This window comes from Pistacia vera, unplaced genomic scaffold (genome assembly GCF_008641045.1).
Source record: "Pistacia vera cultivar Batoury unplaced genomic scaffold, PisVer_v2 Contig857, whole genome shotgun sequence".
Classification (NCBI taxonomy): Eukaryota; Viridiplantae; Streptophyta; class Magnoliopsida; order Sapindales; family Anacardiaceae; genus Pistacia; species Pistacia vera.
The window spans coordinates 514,333-535,059 of record NW_022196731.1 but is presented as its reverse complement, the minus strand read 5'-3'; the positions used below and the strand labels follow the sequence as shown (position 1 = coordinate 535,059).

At 36.6% G+C, this 20,727-nt stretch overlaps 1 long non-coding RNA gene and 2 pseudogenes across 1 annotated transcript; 2 read left to right on the top strand and 1 right to left on the bottom strand.

Annotated features, from left to right (window-relative positions):
• Positions 1 to 859: 859 nt before the first annotated feature.
• LOC116118718 lies at positions 860 to 5,032 on the top strand (annotated as a pseudogene).
• An 83-nt stretch (positions 5,033 to 5,115) lies between these two features.
• Positions 5,116 to 6,107, top strand: LOC116118729. Its single transcript, XR_004126203.1, has 2 exons — positions 5,116 to 5,188; positions 5,537 to 6,107. It is a non-coding gene; the product is annotated as an uncharacterized LOC116118729 (long non-coding RNA).
• A 3,820-nt stretch (positions 6,108 to 9,927) lies between these two features.
• Positions 9,928 to 19,231, bottom strand: LOC116118716 (annotated as a pseudogene).
• Positions 19,232 to 20,727: the final 1,496 nt, after the last annotated feature.

Genomic DNA, 20,727 nt, shown 5'->3' with positions numbered 1-20,727 from the left:
TATCACGATATCTTAGGTGTAGCATTCATATCCTTGGACCTTCAACATTAATTTGTGAGTTGAACGGTTTGAGCAAAGTGGCTAACTCATTTCAAGTTACAGCTTGCAGTTGGTGGAGGTTTGGGTAATATTGGAAAGAAAATCAACCATGGTGGTGGTGATGGAGGTGATGATGATGGTGATGGTGATGGTGATGGCGATGAATACTTTGATGATTTTGATGATGGTGGTGAGGGAGATGAGAATGGACTTTGCCAGAGGCGGATGCTTCTTGAAGAGGTTGGAGCCCTTATAGGCCCAATTAGACTTACTAAAGACTTGTTGATCAAATAATTCTCCCTTTTAAATAAATAAATCTCTCCTGCTCAAATGTTTTTAACTTAAATTCCTAGATGTCACTAATTTACTTAATTTCTGCGAGCTCTTTGATCGAAAATTCTTAGAAGCGGTGTTGAATGAATGGCAGAAGACAATGATGGATATACCTGGGCAAAGGACCGGTCCCTTGCGGGCCCAGGCCTGGGCCCGGGACCTGTCCCAGGCCCATGAGAAAAATCAGGACCCAGACCAGGCCTTAGGCCTGGTCGGGACTGGTCCCATGGGGTTTGGAAAATTTTATTTTCCCCCCTCAATTTTTTTTTATATTTTGGGGCAAAACGAAATTTTATAGGGGGGTTTTAGTATTTTTTAGGGGTTGATTAGTAAGTTTCTAAAAATTTAATTAATTTTAAAAAATAATAAATTAATAGTTAATTTTAATTTTTAACNAAGAGGTTAAATATCTTCCCTCTCTATATAGTTTTGCGGGAAAATTATCTCGCGAGGATAGTAAGTTTTCTCGGTATCCAAACACCGAATCATGTCTCACATAATGTTCCCTACTAGCGCCAAAACCTTATCGTCGTTAACGCCGCCGAGTTTGCCGATTCCTCGGCTCGGTCCGAGTCAACCGGGGAGCCAGCCGACTTCCGTCAAGCTTCGGAGGAGGAATTTAAATGTAACGTGTTCGGCGTCGGTTGTTGATGGCGGAGAGAGTTCTGTGGCTGGCTTGGAGAGGTGTTATACTGCGCCGAGTGCTTTGGCGTCAAGTTCAAGTGTTGAATTCGGTCCGGTTATGAAGGGAGGACAGTACGGTGCGTTCGGTGCGGTTACGTTAGAGAAAGGGAAGCTCGACTTGACGCAGAAACAATCGCAGTCTAGCCCTGAGGTCAGTTGTGAAATTGAAATTCAGTTTGGCTGATAACCAAACCTGGACCTCACTAAATTTCTTATTTTTACGGGTTAAATTTGTTTGTTTTAAACTCTTAATTACTTATTGTTGATTGAAGTATGTTAATTTCATAGGAAGTGTTGTGTTAGGGTTCATAGGAAGTGTTGTGTTAGGGTAATTTGATTAATCGAATTGGGATAATTTCATTGACCATGCAGAGGTTTCCATTGATTTACTTTTTTACGTCTAAAGTTTCCCGTAGGAAGTTTACTTCAGATTTTTCAGTGGTTTTCTTTCTGTGATAGAGAGAAATTTCAAGGCAGGTTAATGAAATTAAACTTATATATTCTGGATTTTAAATCTAGGGATATGTTTCTTGTGAGGATTTGTTAAAGTTGAAGATATTTTGTAAGGATGGTTTTTCTATAATTTAGGGAAAGTGCACTCAAACAACACCGACACAAGTATTACCAACCATTAATATTGTGGATTAGGTTTTGTGAGCAGTAATAACTTCATTGAAAATATAACTTTAAAAAGGCTTTTCTTGGAGGTTTACATGGTGGATGTGCACACGGAAGTTTATATTGAAGCCATGTTTTAAATGTAAAAGCATTTTAGGAATTTATAGACCTCCACATTGCCTTAAAATTATCTCATTTATAATGACCTAGGACTAATGCATATTATAATTCTTTGTTAGAATTCTGTTTGAAACTTCAACCTCTTTTTTTTTTTTTTTTTTTTTTGGGGGTGTTGTTGTTGGGGGGTTTTAAAAGTTCACAGTTGTTATGTTGTTCATGATGTGTATCTTCTAATATTTGTTTGAAAGTTTGTGTAGCTATATTTTAGTTGCCGCTTCAGGGTACTTAATCTATAGAGTATTGATATCAAAATTGTTAGGAAAACCCTCTGCTAGTAGGGGAATGGTTTTAAGTGTTGATTAGAAGCGTATGATTAGGTAAACTTGTATGCTGAATGGCTTATAGACAAGTAATAGAGTGGAATAGATGGGATTGAAGTTATGCCTAAAAGTACTATTCCTGGGGCTGTTGTTGGCTTTGTGAGGTACCTGAGAAGAATGACAGTGTTGTGTAAGGAATATGGGTCATTTGGGTCAATCAGCAATNAATAATATAAATAAATTATAAATATAAATTGAATGAGAAATTGATTGGAGATTTGGAGTAGAGAGATTGAGAGAATGAAAGAATGAGAGATTGAGAGATTGGTGTGAAAAAAATTAAAGGTTTTAGGGTTATTTATAGTGTAGTTGTGGGGGGGAAAATAAAAAAAAAAAAAACTTATATTATATAAATAATAAATGTAACCATTGGTCAGTTACTGTTGGCTGCCAACAGTTAATTTTTTTTTTTAATAAATTTTGTAAAATTTTATGTTAGTCCTTAAATTTATACTTATTTTAGGGGGTTTAATGTAATTTTACAAAGGATTAAATTGATAAAAGACAAAAAAAAGTTTGGGCCCAGGCCTGGGACCGGGCCCTCCTCCTTAGGCCTGGTCCCGTTTTGGGACCAGGCCTCCTAGGACTGATCCTCCCAAGGACCGGTTTTTGGAGCTAGGCTTTTGGGCCCCGTCCCAAATGCCCAGCTCTAATGATGGATCTACCTGCTGGTTTCCGACAAGCTTATGAAATGGTGTAGTCTCTTTCCGATCATTTAATTATTTGTCTGTTGGCTCTTATGGCTAGACACTTTCTTTAACATTGCTTCTAGGGATTAGTCAGCTCCGCTCAATTGGTAAACTTCCTAGCAATGCTGGACCAACCACTACCAGATTTATTTCAAGAGCGCTTCCTGAAGGAATTTCTAGGTCATTTATTGGCAGGTAATGTCTCAGTTTGCCCTAGAATTATTTGGAATAGTTTCCTAGAGCTATTTATTTATAATTTTCTGTATTTTCTTCGGGATTGCATTACGACTTACGTCTTGAACATCTTTGTGAATTTTCTGCTTCACATTATTTTCTTTTTAATCAACCAAGTTATTCATGTGAAGTATCTATTAAATTGTTCCTTATCTCTCCCCATCCCTCTCTCTCTTTCCTTTTGGTTTTTAGATAATCTAAGATGCGTTTTGAATCAATGATAAGACTGAATAGTTTGAAGTTCGAACAATTAAAACTTGGTCTAGGAACAGAATTAATTTGTTTTACTTTTTGACAAAACTTGGAAAATTATTTCTTTCATTCTATTCTTGTAATCTGAATTAAAGTTTCAATTAGTCTTTTGTTTAGTCAAGAACAGTGAACTTTGCTATGTCCTAAGAACACTTGTTTCTTCGATAATACATTTGTACTCTGGTGTGGATTTTGCTGTCCTGAATTGTGATCTTTCTTATGCAAAATGTAAAATATTTATAACATAGGTTTATGTGTATGTGTATCCTTTCCAGTTCAGTAATGAGATTTAAATTAAATGTATATTTATGGTTTCTCATCAGATTTCTTATGTAATACTTATTGTTGCCACAGGATGATTGCAGATCCTACCTTTTTATATAAGCTTCTTTTAGAGCAGGCTGCTACTATTGGTTGCACTGCTTGGTGGGAGTTCAAGAATCGTAAGGAGAGGTATTCTTTTGTTTCTCTTGTAACACTATCCCGTTTGCTTGTGTGCTTCCGTTTTATATGTAATTGAACCTATAAATGTTTTTTTTTTTTTTTTTTTTTTTTTTTTGATATTGCAGGATAAATCAAGAATGGGATCTTGCCCTTATTAATGTGCTTGCAGGATCGGCATGCAATGCTTTGTTGTTTGGTCACGTGCCCCTTGTCGTTCTCACAGAAACAATTCCGGTTTGATTTGCAAAATACATTGCAGAAGCTCCCAAACAATATATTTGAAAAGAGTTACCCACTTAGAGAATTTGACTTGCAAAAGAGAATCCACTTCCTTTTCTTTAAGGCTGCAGAGTTGTGTATTAACTGCTGGAGCAGTGCAAGGTTCTTTGTCAAATGTTTTGGCTGGTAAAAAGAAGGAAAGGCAATCAACGTTGAAAGTAATTTTTTCTTTTTCTTTTGTTGCAGTGTTCACATTTTTGTAAAACAATGAAAAGTTAGAAGTTGTTTCTTTACCGTTTATGTCAGTCAGATTTTTATTTAAGTTTGGGCATCCTTCGAATTCTTTGACAGGTTATCCGTGACAATCGCAGCTGTGAGTATTAATGCGCTTGGTTATGGTGCTTTCCTTGGACCTTATGCAAACTTGAGATATCAGCTGTTATGCGGATTTGATAGAGCAGTGATCAACCATTTTGATGTTATTGGAGTCACGCTGTTCTTGAGCACAGCTTTGAGGTCTCTCTCTCTCTCTCTAACTGATCATCAATATTTGCATGTCTATAGTAATAAATATAGATAAAATTTTCTTGACATTCCAAATTTCTCTTATATTAGATTTGTATATACAACACTGTGTTTGGGAAATGATTCATTTTTTTATTCTTTGGACATGATATTAATGGGTTTTGTATGAAACTATGTCGATCTATCTTCTTAGCTAAGGTTTTAAGTATTAAACTCCCTTCTAGGTATCTTAAGATTTGTAGACTTGAATTAGTCCTCATCAAATTTCTGACCCCTTTGGTAATTAAAGGACACAGTATGTAGTTAGATTTTTTCTTGGTTACCGTTATTAATGCTAAATTGTTTACAAAATGATGCGAAATCCCAACTTGGTTTGGAATCGCTTGAGTAGTGGAATTGATTGATGAAACACCTGCTGTGGTCTATATTAGGAGACGTAGGAGGGGACAACAGGGGAATATCGGTAATGCAGCAAAAAGAGTGCTAAGCAAGTGAGCGGGACAGATGGCAGCATGAGGGTGATTAGTGGGTGAATTATATTATACAGTATGGGACTGAATTGCATAAAAGGGGGGAGAGAGAATTAGAGAGGATATTTTCTTAAAAAGTGGAAAAGTGTCATTTGGGAGGTAGCAAGCTATGTTTTCCTTGGTATTTTCATTTTTCCTTTACTGTTTTGCTTTCTAATTTTCCGTTGAATCGAAGTTATGTTGATTGGGTTACTTACATGAAATCAATACTAATATCTTCGTATTTATTCATCTCTTTTCTGATTGTGTGAGAATTATTTGTGTGTTGGTTGAATTTGCTAGGGTAGATAGATACTCTGAATTGCTTGATTGTTGGGTTTGAGCTTGGTATCTATCAAATTGATTTCACTATTTAGTAGGCTTTGACAAACCCAGTTTTAGGCTGCTGTAACAGGCGAATTGGATATCTTATTTACCAGCTACTTCTGTTGATCTTTTCGTTGTCTAACTTCTCATCGGTTCCAAGCAGGATTTTAAAACGTTCAATTAGGAGAAAGATCAAGGCTTGCTTGGCTAGGTGTAGAGCAGATCCACTAGTTCAATCAGATGAGCTTTTGAAGGCTGCTTGCAACAGACCATCTGAGGATGCCGCTAGGTCATCATCAAAATGGTTTATACTTAATATCCAAGAATGCCATCATTTCTGGGGTCGGTCTCCTCGGCATCAAACAAGGAAATGTTGATGGTGGGGAAGCATGGGCTCAAAGGAAGAAGGTGTGTGCAACTCCAGCATAAATTTGCTGGTATGTTCAGCAGAGTCCAATTTTGCCACTGGACAGCGAGACAAGGCGTAAGTCCTCGAGAAACCTTGATAAGTAAAGAACAATTGGGAGATGGGGGTCCTGGCAATTATAGGTATCTTGTAGAGGAATTAACAAATCGCAGTAGTTTTTTTTATTACTGTAACATGGAGATTAATTTTGGTGAAGAGTTATCAAATTCTTTCACTTTGTTTTGTTTTTGGATGTCAAAATTCTATGTGACAACGTACTATATTCCAATTTTTATCTTGAATTTATTCTAATAAAAGTTTCAGTTTATATCTGAGCTAAAAATGCACTGTGTAAAGAGTTATTGGATTGGTATTAGTAATTATTATTATTTGACTAATTCATATAATGTTCAATGGTTAGAAACTTGTGATCTTGTTATTTAAAAAAAAAAAAATTTAACGATGTTTCTCTTAAGAATTTGTGAAAATTTGTAAAAAAAAATAAAATAAAATTCTGTTTTTTGAAAATATTGAAAATGAATACGACAAATGAAAACACAATCCATGTTTCTTTGAAAATAATATTTAAAAAATGTGAAAACATTTGGTATGATTGTTTGAAAACACAAAGATTAAAATGAAAAATACAAATTTTTTTATTTTTGATAAAATCTTTTCAAATTACCACTTATGTTGTTTATCTTGATCTATGTTTTAAATATAACAATTTTTTATTCTTATTTTTAATTTCATGATAAAAATAAGTGTTTCTTTTACGAGAGACGAGAGAACAAAAGAAAAAAAAGAGAATTTTTTTAATTATTATTATTATTTATTTTTTTATTTTTTTTATTTTTATATGTTTTTGCTCTTACATTCTCTTGTTTTATTGAAAATAAAATTAAAAAAAATCATATAGAAACGTTTATCATACATTTTACAAAAAAATTAAAAAAATTGGAAATGAGTTTGTAACCAGACATGGCCTGAGTTACAATTAATATTACTTTCCAGGCCGAACAACTTATACCTACCCAAGGTTTAGCGAACTAATGATTGGTACTCAAAAGGTTTCAAAACGACAAATATGTACCTTTCATTAGTGAAAAGACTAGAATGCCCTTTGAGAAATATTAGTCTATTTTTTAATTACTTTTAGACCCCTTAAGTTTATTAATTCCATCAAATACCCCCAGAAAAAAGTTTAAAAATTAACAAAAATACCCCCACCCACCCATACTTGCCAGATTCCGGCGGCCACTGCCAGTGGTAGCCAGAATTTATCACAACGGTCTATGCCACCACCGGAAATGGCCGTTAATTCACGAATATGGCCGAAAAAGGCCAGATCTGACGTGAAGAGGCCAGATCTGGCCGGAAACTGACGGCCAAAGAAATGGCCGCCGTTGACTGTCAACGATTTATTAGCAATTCTAAGTGGTGGCGTATACCGTTGTGACAGATTCTGGCTACCACCGGCTGTGGCTGTAATGCCCTACTTGAGGTACATACATACTTAAGATTTGCTGTATTACTTAAATGTTTATTGAGTCAGCTTTAATTGAGTTTGTATGTTGAGTTGATTGAGTGTTTGCCTTGAAATTGGTTGAGTTTTGAGGAATCTTAGAATTTCAGTCTTTGTCGAGGCGAAGAATAGTCTTCGCCGCGGCGACGTTGGCTTTGAGTAAGGCGGTGTCGACTCTGTAACTTTTAAACGGGGCGACAGAAGTTTCTTCGCTGCGGCGACGGGCCAGTTGAAAAGTTTAATGAGGTTTCTAGATATTTCTCCATAGGGGTAAAATGACCATTCTACCCCTAATTAGCAGGAAAAGTGGGGAGTGAAATGTAAGAAAATTTCATGGAGAATAGGTTAGTGCGAGGGTGTGAGTATAATGAATCAAAGGATATAGATGGAAATTCTAAGGAAGAGCAAGGGCAAAATGGGAAAGGATGGTTATAATATGAGCTAAAAAAGGGTTAAGTGTAATAAACCCTTCATTTCACCTATTTCCACCGCCATACCCATTCTCTACTTCCATTCAATTCTCCATCAATTTTCCAAGATTTCTAAGGAGTTTTAGGGAGTTTTGGGGTAATTTTAGTAGAGCTTGAATCTAAAGCATCCTAAGGTAAGGATTCTTGCTTTAGATGTGAGTTTGTTTATAGTTGTATTGAAGTCTTATATTATAATTGTTGTTTAAAGTTGTAGAGAGAAGACAAGACAACAAAGGAAAGGAGAAGTGTTAGAGAAGTCGCTTATTCACAAAGTAAGTAAATCCTACCCAAGTTGAGATTGAGATGTATGTATGAATGAATGAATGATTGTATATGTATTATATTTGTTGAGATAAGATGAGATGAGATTATAGTTATTGATGAGTATGGAATGTATTGGAATATGAGAAGTGTTGAGATTTTATGGTGTTGAGTTGAGTTTTGAGTGAAGTTGAAGGGAGTTTGAGTAAACCCTATAGAAGTGTTTCTTTCATTGACAGGAATTTAGAGTTTATGAGAGAGTTTTCTCCCATATTGGGAAGGTTCAAGAGAAGAGAAGAGTTATTGTTACAATAGAGTTTTATATGCACATGAGTTGTATGATAAAATGCTTGAGTAAGGCATGACTAAGAGTAGAGAACCTTAATTATTGCTACATGGCATAATTGCATTTCATGAGTGCATTAATGAGCATGAGTCATCCATATGCATTAATTGCATTAGCGAAAGAGAGTAGAGAAATAGTAGAGAATTTGAGTATAAACTACTTTAAGAGTAAAGAGAAAGAGAGAATGAGCACTAAAGAACAAAGAGAAAGTAGTGCTAAATGAAAGGTTTGAGTAAGTTGTGCGATGGGGAACCTGTGAGTAATGGGTAGAGTATTCCCGCATGTACGCCGCATTGAGAAAGCGGCATGAGTATGAGAGAGAGAAGTGGTGTAGCCCGTGAGAGTGCATGTGGATGAGGGCTATACCTGAGAGTACCCGAGAGAGAGAGATTATCTACTCACATGGCCAAGGGTTCCGAATCCATGCATAACCGAGTCCGATCGACTAGAATGAGTAGAAGTCATGTAGAGCGGGAGCGAGTCTCGGCCGTGCCTCCGGTAAGATGAGGCCGTGACTTGGGTTATGAGAAAGAGAAAATAGAGAGAAGTATAAGAGAAAGAGTAAATGAGCATTGTAAGGAAAGAATTAGAGAGAGAGTTACGGGGTTAGATGAATAGAGGATTTGCTTACTAAGCATTAATTTAGTGCTCACCCCGTTGTTTTCTATGTTTTGCAGGATCTAGGTGAGGACACGGTCAGATGGGCGTCGGCAAGCGAAGGGAAATGGCTACACTGTCCACCTTGTTTTTAATAGTTTTTGTACATGATACGAACTTTGTATAAAGAATGTATATGTTTAATGAAAGAAAAATTTGGGCCCAACTTTTTATGCTATTTTACATGTATTTTTACTATGTATATTTTAAAAGAATATGAGTAGAATGGAGTCGTTACAGTGGCCGTCGGAATCTGGCAAGTATGGGTGGGTGGGGGTGTTTTTGTTAATTTTTAAACTTTTTCTGGGGGTATTTGATGGAATTAATAAACTTAAGGGGTCTAAAATAATTAAAAAATAGACTGATATTTCTCAAAGGGCATTATGGTCTTTTCACTAACGGAAGGTACCTGTTTGTCATTTTGAAACCTTTTGGGTACCAATCGCGTTTTGCCAAACCTTGGATAGGTGTAAGTCGTTTCCCCTACTTTCCACCTTGTCACTTAAAACAGTTTGACTGAGATACAGTAAGCTGCTTTATTTAAAACAGGATTTGATAAAATAAACAAATATTTTATTGCTTCACTTGAACAACTGAAGTCTGAACTTTTATAAATCATAATGCAAAATATTTGTTGACCTAAATACATTGTGTTTAATGGATGATAAAATAACAAATTCTAATTCTTTTGGATTTCAATAAATTTAAGTCTTTAGATCATAGTTAAGGGATTATAGTCAACTTTTAGACTCCGTGTCTTAAAAAAAAATCATCCAAGCAGGGTTGATCTTAAATAACTAAACTTTAGACTTTAGAGGGGTTAAAAAATAACCACATCTTCGAATCTTAAATTATATTAACATATGGGTGTTGTCTTCTCTGCTATAATTTATGAACTTTCCAACACTTTGCAGTACATATACATCAACCCATTGTAGGGTTTCAATCTAGGAGTGAACCCACTCCCTTTCATGAAGCTCAAGATCTCATCTGTTTCGGTAACCATCTGCCTCCTGCCATAAATCAAAATCATGGCAGTTAGAGTGGTTATTCAGGGGAAAATCCTTTTTTCTTCAACTCTAAGAAGGCACGCTCTGTTGCTATAAGGAGGTCACTTCTACTATTAACGAAAATAAGGGTCTTCAAGAGCACAGCATGAGGTTCAATCAGACCAGAGAATAACTCTTCTGCAAGAGTAAGCATCCGCTTAATTTCCTTGCCATTGGCATAAGCATGAAGCAATGAGCAGTATGTAAGCTCATTGGGTTTCCAACAACCATCCTTCATTTCAGCAACTATTTTCTGACACTGTTCCCACATCCCTCTCCGAGCCAAAGCTGCCAAAATAGTGTTGTAGGTGGAAAGATCCAGTGTAACTCCAGCTTCCAGCATTCTCTTATAAACAGCCATGGCTTGGTCAAAGAACCACCACAATTGTATGCATTAATTAGGGTGTTGAAAGTGTCCCTCTCAGCAATGAACCCTGCCCTCTTCATCTCCTTTAACAAACCTAACACTTCCGAGTCCATGCCATTCTGCCCAATTAACGCTAGAAGTGTGTTCCAAGTAACAATGTCCGGGTTACAATTGCATCTCTTGATCTCATAAAAAACCTTCATCATCTCCACAAACTTTCCCTTGTTTCCTTGCATCTTAATCAAAACATTAAGAGAACAAATATCTGGCTTGCACCCTGCACTTCTTATCTCCTCAAAAACCTTCAGTGTGGACTCATACTTACTGGCTTTCTCAAACCCCAATAAGAGGTTGGTGCAAGTAAAAACATCAGGCTTAATCCCTATTTCCACCATCTGGTTTTTAAGCTCCATCGCCTCTTCCAACAAACCAACTCTAGCATAAGCTGATATCAATGAATTGTAAGTCACACTACTGGGTGAACAACCATTAACCTCCATCTCCCTTAATAACTCCATGGCTTCTTTGGGCCACCCAGACTTCCCATAAACATCCAACAAGGCATTATAAGTAACCTTATCTGGACTAAAACCTCCTAATTTCATTTCCTCAAAAACCTAAGCTGCTTTTTCATGCAAAGAACCCCGCCGGCAACAACTTATAAGTGTATTGTAAATATAAGAATTTTGGGCAACTCTGACATTCTTCATTCCCTCTACTAGAGTTAGAATCTTATTCCAGGGCATACCTATTTTCCCATACACATTCAGAATCACACTGTAAGTGATCAAATCAGGTTTACACCCCTCCTCCTCCATCTTCTTGAACACCATCACAGCTTCCCTATACCTCCCATTGCTTGCATAAGCACTTATCGATGAAGTATAAGCATAAACATCAATAACAATCCCATCTTTATGCAAACTACTCAACGACGAAGCCACAGCCGAAACTTTACCTCCTTTCCCTAACATACTAATAATTTGTTAGGAGTGAGCTCAAGTAGACCAGCTCTGGATTGAATCCTTGAGCGAAGTCTGGTGTTATAAGCTATTTTGCTGGTTTTTTAGGATAAGAATAAGAGCTAAACAAGGCTTCTTCAAGGGAACCCAACCTCCAAAGTTAACCAAAAAAACTTTAACGCATAAGATCCCTTTCTTTTTTTATTCCAATTATTTAAATAAACTTTACATTAACTCTCTACTCCTAAACACACTCCACAATTCCTTGAGACTAGGACTTTGAATAGGAAACAACTCCATAACTTAATAACTACTTCCTAATGACTAGGACTCTTGATAATGATCCACATGGATCAGTTATTGAAGTAAAATAGTAAAACCATACTTTGCTCAAAGGAAAACAAAGGAGATGTTTAGACACGTAACAACTTCACACCCCCCCCCCCTTCCTTCTTGAAATCACTCTTGGCCGTAAGGGTGCAAGAAGGAAACTACAGCTGGAACTCTTCAAGGTCTTCCCAGGTGTCATCTGCTGGAGAGAAAGTCTTCCAGTGAATAAGAACTTCAACGCGGCCATTTCTAGTGCGAGTGTCTAAAATTGCTTGAGGACAAATAGCTTCATCCGGAACTTCTAATTCTTGTGGAAGTGTGGGAGCCACCTTTGGTGCTTGACCAACGAACTTCTTCAACAAGCAAATGTGGAAGACAAGATGGATTTTGGAACATGCTGGAAGTTGTAATTTATAAGTGTAACGCCCCACTTGAGGCATGTAGTTAAGATTTGCTGTATTACTCAAATGTTCATTGATTCAACTTCAATTGAGTTTGTATATGTCATGGTTGGCCTTTAATTGAAATGTTATGTTGAGTTGGTTGAGTGTTTGCCTTGAAATTGGTTAAGACTTGAGGAATCTTGGAATTATAGTCTTCACCGAGGCGAAGAATAGTCTTTGCCGCGGCGACGTTGGCTTTTGTGTTTGGCGGTGTCGGTTCTAGAATTTTTCGTCGGGAAGACGGAAATTTCTTTGCCGCGGCGAAGGGATGACAGAAAAGTTTATGTAAGTTTCTAGAGAATTCTCCATAGGGGTAAAATGACTATTCTACCCCTAATTAGCAGGAAAAGTGGGGAGTAAAATGTAAGGAAATTTCATGGAGAATGTGTTGGAGATGAGGGTGTATTTGCAAAGAATTAAAGGGTAAAGATGGAATTTCTAAAAAAGAGCAAGGGTAAAATGGGAATGTTTGTATGTAAATTGAGCTAACAAGGGATTAAGTGTAGTAAACCCTTCATTTCACCGATTTCCACCGCCATTCTCATTCTCTATTTTCTTTCAACTCTCCACTCAATCTTCCAAGATTTCTAAGGAGTTTTAGGGAGCTTTTGAATAGTGTTTAGTAGAGATTTTATCTAAAGCATCCTAACGTAAAGATTCTTGCTTTAGATGTAAATTTGCTTATAGTTGTGTTGAAGACTTATATTGTTATTGTTATTGTTTAAAGTTGTTAAGAGAAGCTAGGCTACAAAAGGGAAGGAGAAGTGTTAGATAAGCCACTTATTCACAAGGTAAGTAAATCCAACCCAAGTTGAGATTTAAGAACTCTTTTGAGTATAGATTTAAGTATGAATGTGTACGTATTATGTTTTGTTGAGATGAGATGAGATTACTAGTTATTGATGAGTATTGAATATATTAGAATATGAGAAGTGTTGAGATTTGATGATGTTGAGTTGAGTTTTGATTGAAGTTGAAGGAAGTTTTGAGCAAACCCTATAGGAGTGTTTTTCTTTGACAGGAGTTTAGAGTGTATGAGGGAGTTTTTCTCCCATTTTGGATGATTAAAGAGAAGAAAAAAGTTATTGTTAAAATAGAGTTTTGTATGCACATGAGTTGTTTGATGAAATGCTCAAGAGAAGCATGAGTAAAAGTAGAAAGCCTTAAATTTTTGCTACATGGTATAATTGCTTTTCATGAGTGCATTAGTGAGCATGAGTCATCCATATGCATTAATTAGGCATTAGAGAAAGAGAATAGAGAAAGAGTAGAGAACTTTGAGTGTGAGCTTCATTAAGAGAAAAGGGAGAAAAAGAGAATAGAGCAGGTTGTGCGATGGGGAACCCGTGAGTAATGGGTAGAGTATTCCCGTATGTAAGCCGCAAAGAGAGAGAACGGCTTGAGTATGAGAGAGAAAAGTGGTGTAGCCCATGAGAGTACATGCGGATGAGGGCTATACCCGAGAGTACCCGAGAGAGAGTTTGTATGCTCACATGGCCAAGGGTTCCGAATCCATGCATAACCGAGTCGGATCAGCTAAAACGAGTAGAAGTCACGAAGAGCGGGAGCGAGTCCCGGCCGTGCCTCCGGTAAGATGAGGTCGTGACTCACAAAAGAGAGTTAGTAGAAAAGAGTTATGAGAAAGAGAAAATAGAGAGAAGTATAAAAGAGAGAGTAAATGAGAATTGTAAGGAAATAATTAGAGAGAGTTACGGGGTTAGATGAGTAAAGGATTTACTTATTGAGCATTGTTTTAGTGCTCACCCCATTGTTTCCTATGTTTTGTAGGATCTAGGTGAGGACACAATCAGATGGACGTCGGCACGCGAGGGGAAGTGGTTACACTGTCCACCATGTTTTTGATAACTTTTATACATGATAAAAATTTTGTGTAAAGAATGTATATGTTTAATAAAAGAAAAATTTGGGCCCAACTTTTTATACTATCTTATATGTATTTTTATTATGCATATTTTGTGAGTATTTGAGTAGGAAGCGGCTATTACAATAAGCAACTGGACTAATTTTCTAGACGATTGGAAGGGGACCATAAAATTTGGGGGCCAACTTTTGCTGCTTTCGAAACGGGACAGACATCTGTCTATAAGGTTGAAGCTTGAGATAAACAAGATCCCCTACGGCAAATTCCACATCTCTGTGTTTACTATCATATATCGCTTTCATATATTTCTGGGCATTAACAATATGAGCTCGAACTAAGGCCAGAAACTTATCCCTGTCTTTCAAGGCCTGATCCACAACTTCTAAATTCATAGTACCTGGGATATAAGATAAAAGATCTGGATGTGCTCGTCCATAAACCACTTGGAAGGGTGTGGTTTTAATAGTACAGTGGTAGCTTGTATTGTAAGCATATTCGATCCAGGGAATCCAAGCAACCCAGTCCCGTGGCCTATCACCTGTTAAACACCTTAAATACATCTCGATGCAACGATTAACAATTTATGTTTGGCCATCTGTTTGTGGGTGATATGCCAAACTAAAATTGAAATCTATTCCATGTAGCTTAAATAGTGTAGTCTAGAATTTACTTGTAAAAGTTTTGCCCCAATCACAAACGATAGACTCCGGCATTCCATGAAGACAAATACTTGCTCAAAGAAAATTTCAGCGACCTTTGTAGCAGTGTAAGGATTGGAGAGAGGGATGAAATGTGCAAATTTAGAAAGCCGATCCACAACTACAAGGAGGGTGGACTTACCTTTTGATTATGGAAGTCCATCAATGAAATCCATTGAGATGCTTGACCAGATTTGTGTTGGTATTGGCAGTGGCTGTAGTAACCCTGTTGGAAGCAAATTTTGGCCTTTATTCCGCTGACATGTATCACAATTCAACACATGATCTTGCACATGTCGTTTCATATTCTTCCAATGGAATACAACCTTCATTCTTTGTAAAGTTTTACTAACATCCTTATATGCAATTCCATGAAACTGGGAGATAATTTGAGGTATGAGACTTGAATGATCAGCAAGATAAATTTTGTCCTTGAAAAAGAGTATCCCTTCTTTGTAACTCCAAGGAGCAATAATATTGTCAGTTTCACATAGATGCACTAGCCGTTGCAACAACGAGTTCGAGGTTGTTTCTTCTTTGATATGCTGAACCCACCTGGGGATTGGTTGAGACAACGCATGTAGTTTTGCTTCATAACCCCATCTAGAAAGAGCATCCACGACTATATTATCAGACCCCTTAGTGTATTCAATAACAAAGTCATCACCCATAAGCTTGGAAACCATCGTTGTTGACTTGTAGTGGCAATTCGCTGCTTCCATAGGTATTTTAGGCTGCATTGATCGGCCTTGATAAAAAAGGACATCCCAAAAGATATGGGCGCCATTTTTGCACAGCAATAATAACAGCCAACATCTCCTTCTCATAGGTAGAGAGGAGAAGGTTACGACCATGAAGGGCTTGAGAAAAGTAAGCAATGGGTTGATTGTTTTGAGAAAGGACTGCTCCAATACCGTTTCCGCTGGCATCACATTCAACCACAAACTTTTTTGAAAAGTCTAGCAATGCAAGAATAGGGCCATTGGCCATGGCATCTTTGAGAAGTTTGAAAGCATATTCAGATTCGGGCGATCAATGAAAAGAGTACTTTCTGAGCATCTGTGTTAGAGGTCCTGCAATCTTGCCATACCCTTTGATAAATTTACGATAGTAACCTGTTAAACCAAGGAAACCCTGTAGACTTTTCAAGGAGAGAGGTTTGAGCCACTCAAGCATAGCCTTAACCTTGTCTTGGTCCATTGAAACACCTGCCTTGTTGATTATATGTCCTAGATAGGAAACTAACCGTTGCGTAAATTGGCATTTCTGAATTTTAAGGAAGAGATGGTGGGTGCGGAGAGTTGCCAGGACAATGTCTAAGTGCTGAATATGGTCTTCCTAGGAACGGCTATAAATATGAATATTATAAAAAAAAAAAAAAACTAAGACGAACTTGCGAATATACCTTTTGAAGACCTCGTTCATTAATGCTTGGAAGGTGGATGGTGCATTTGTCAAGCCAAAGGGCATAACCAGAAATTCAAAATGCCCTTGATGAGTACGGAAGGCTATTTTCTCTATATCAGATGGATGGACGCGAATTTGATGATAGCCAGAGCGAAGATCCAGTTTAGAGAAATACTCAGTACCATGTAACTCGACTAGCAATTCATTTACCACCAGAATAGGGAATTTGTCTTTGATTGTCTGACTATTTAGAAAACAGTAGTCAACACAGAATTGCCAAGACTTATCTTGTTTTTTGACTAATATCACAAGTGAACTATAAGGACTGTGGCTGGGGCGTATGATGCCAAATGCAAGCATTTCTCCTACTAATCTTTTGATCTCATTCTTTTGAAAGTGAGGATATCTGTACGGACGAACACAAGTTAGGGTGCTTCCTGGTTTCATTGGAATACAATGGTCAAGATTGCGTTGGGGAGGTAGTCCTTGCGGCTCCACAAATAGATCTAGATAATCTGCTAGTAAAGCTTGAAGTCGTGGGTCCTCTTGTATTGATGGTGGTGAAGGATTACCTTCTAAGGCATGGAGTTGGACAACCAGACCTTCCTTGCACTTTTGAATCTCCTTTCCCATGTCTGGACCCGTAATACATTTGTTAGGAGAAGATAAACCTTTTAATCTTATGTTTGACCATTGGATGTAAATTCCATGGTGAGCTTAGAGAAATCCCACATGATAGGACCCAAAGTTTCTTAGCCATTGAGCACCCAAAACCATATCATATCCTTGCATTTGAAGCAAATAAAAATTAGTGGTGATAGAATTGCCTTCCAAGATCATTGAGACTCCCGCAAACTTGCCTTGGCTTGCAAGTGTTTCGCCGTTAGCTACCCATACATCCAAGTGACCATTAGACTGTATTGGTAACCCCAATCTTTTTGCTAATTCCTCTCTTAGAAAATTGTGTGTGCTGCCACTGTCAAGTAACACAACCATAGGTAACTTACCAATAGTTCCTTGGACCTTCATAGTTTTCGGTGTAGAAGTACCGGAAATAGCATGCAAACTAATTGTTGGAGAGTCATATTCTTGGTCTACATTGATGTCTTCGTCATTTGGCTGGTCTTCATCTGGGTAGCAAGCTTCTAGGACAAACAAATGCTTACAATCATGATGAGGATCGTTTTTTTCATTGCAATGGAAATACAACCCTTACTTACGTCATTCCTCAATCTCTGCGGGTGAAAATTTTTGGGTGATGGGCGCTAAGGCAAAGGATCCGGGTGATGTGGATGGGTTAGTCCTTCGAAACTCTGTTTGTGGCACAAGCTTGCTGCCGAATTTGGCTTCATAAAGTCGTGCCCACCCAACTGCCACAGTTAGAGAAGCGGGATGCGAACCCTGCACCTCTACTTGAATAATCTCTTTTAGCCCACTTATAAAACATCCAACTTACTATAATGGAGAAAGATGTCCTGCCTGGTTTAATAGTCTCTCAAATTGGCTTTGGTAATCTCGAACAATCCCCATTTGTCATAACTTGGTCAAATCTCCAAAGAAGTCTTCGAACTTGGTTGGCCCAAATTGCGCATGAAGGCCCTTCTTCAAATTATTCCAAGTTAAGAGGTTGCCTTCCTCTTTTAAGATTTGGTACCATAGTTGTGCATCACCATCTAGGTGATAAGTAGCGAGGGCTACTTGGTCTTCAGGGTCGATCTGTTGGAACTCGAAAAATTGCTCGACCCTGCATATCCAACTTGTTGGATCCTTATTACCTTTGTACTTTTGGAATTCTAGTTTGGTAATTTTGGGCACAATCGATTTGTTGGAATGAGGAGCTCTGTATTTTGTGTGATGACCAGTTCAGTTGTCTCCTTGCTCGCTCAAACGCTGACTTACTAAAACATCAAACTTGGCGTTCATAGCTGCAAACAATTTCTGCATCTCTTGGTGAGCTCTTTCTTGTGTAGAAGAGAGATGACCCACCTCTATCTCTAATCGGCTGACTCTATCTTTAGCCATACCTGGCTCTATAACACTCTGTTAGGAGTGAGCTCAAGTAGACTAGCTCTGGATTGAATCCTTGAGCGAAGTCTGGTGTTATAAGCTATTTTGCTGGTTTTTTAGGATAAGAATAAGAGCTGAACAAGGTTTCTTCGAGGGAACCCAACCTCCAAAGTTAACAAAAAAAAAAAAAACTTTGACGCATAAGATCCTTTTCTCTTTTTATTCCAACTATTTAAATACACTTTACATTAACGCTCTACTCCTAAACACACTCCACGATTCCTTGAGACTAGGACTTTGAATAGGAAACAACTCCATAACTTACTAACTACTTCCTAATGACTAGGACTCTTGATAATGATCCACATGGATCAGTTATTGAAGTAAAATAGTAAGACCATACTTTGCTAAAAAGAAAACAAAGGAGATGTTTAGATACGTAACATAATTAAAACTATAACATAACTATTCAAGACCAACTCACAATCTTTATGACTCCTAAACCACTCAAACACACTCAATGCCAAGTCACATTTCTTGTAAAACTCTAAACCCGTAACAATACCCAACATATCAAAACTCAAAGCATCAATCTTTACATCTGGGTTTTCCCGATAAGGCTCAAATAACTGTAACAAAATGCTATCAATATCTTTAACATCAAAAGATTCATCAATTAAAGATTGGAGAACCCACTGACCTTTACTGGAGAGGCGGTGGTTTGACCAGGGTTTCCCACGGTTAACGTCATGTGACTTCCCAATTCGGGTTATGTTTCTGGGTATGGAAGATGGAGAGTTAAATGGTTGTGAAGAATTGTGCGAGGGGCTTTGTTGGTGAATGAAGTCTTGTAGAAGAGGAGTTAAAGAGGGAGGTGATGAAGTCGTCTGTTGTTGTGGTGATAAGGGCATTGTGGATTGAGGATTGTGTTGGTTTTGGTTAAGAAAGAGAGGCTTTATGGGCCGCGGGTTTGGGAGGAGAAGAGGCAGAGGTAGATTTTGTGCCATTGAAGAGAGAGTGTGTGTGGAAGGTTTTAGTGGATTTGAGCTTGTTGGTTGACAGATAGAGTAGCTGTAGTTTGAAGGAACGTTTTTGTATGGGGTAAGACAATGATGATATCCCTGCAGTTACTCGATTTTAACCCCTTACATCTAAGTCTTAACAAAATTTTTTGTAAAGTTGTAGTACGGGTATTGTTTTCACCCATGAAACAATTTAGTATTAAATTTAGCCTATTTGTTATAAAGTATTAAAAATCTCTATAAAAATCAGACATTCTTTTACGAAATTATAAATAAATAGATGAGTATTTAATACATTATGAACAAAATAGATGTGTTCATAAGCAATCTCACATCATGAAAATGAAATAAACATATCATTATCTCAAACTAATATTAGAATACTTGGAAACCATCTCAAATACCTTTTTTCTCAAATTATATGTTATCTTCTTATAATAAAGGGTTTTATTATTAGGCACTTAGGCCAATTAACCCAATTCAATTCGCAACAAGAACTTTTAGTTGTATTCATCAAATTATAAAGATTAAGGAAATAATTATGACAAACCCTTAGTCCTTTTACTATTAATATACTTCAGGTCAAGTTATATCAACTGAATTGAATAAAACAAAGAAGTTATTATAGTCTGATCCAAACTAACATTTATTAAATTTTACAACATAAATCTGTTATCGAATATTTACAATTTTAGAGAGATTATATCTTTTCCTGACATGATCGTCAAAGTACCTTTTCAAATATAATTCTAATTTCTCTATTAGAATCATCCAACGCTATCTAATTAGAAGAGAATCTATTGTATTGATAAAGATTTAGAAGTCAATTTTAGTGGCAAAATAAAACAAGCATAATAATTATACAATTGAAAGGTTTGTCCATTTAATAATTTGTTCTTAAAAATTGTATAAAAAAAGGAGTTTCTAAAGCAAAACATTCTTGATTTAAAACATAATTTTCTTGAATTATAAATCTATTATATCTTAAGTTATTATTATTATTATTATTATTATTTCATCAACTATATATACTTGTGGATGAGAAATTTAAAAGAGCTAGAGATGTTTGGGACCCATAACATGTTGGGGTCTCCATCTTTTCTTTGCATAGCATGCTTCAAAAATGAAAATACAAAAAGAATTGGAAAATTTATTATTATTATTATTCTTATTATTATTATTATTATTATTATGGAAGAATTAAAGAGTTTGTGAATGTAATGTCATGAATAGGACCCATTGGTTGGTGGTCCAAGCTTCTCTTTGATCAATTAACTAATTAATTGATCATAGATTATATTTCAAGATTTTTTTCTTTTGTATGTCAAAAGTTAAATCAATGTATATTGTATCTCTTTGGCGAATGCTTTATTTATTTATCTTTTTAAAACTTGAATCATTATATGAGATCTCTCTCATAATCCAATATCAATGTAGTGCATCATTGTAATTGCATAACTCCATAAGAATCATTAAAAAAAAAAAAAACAAAAATTTGTTATTTCTTTAAAAATAAAAAAAT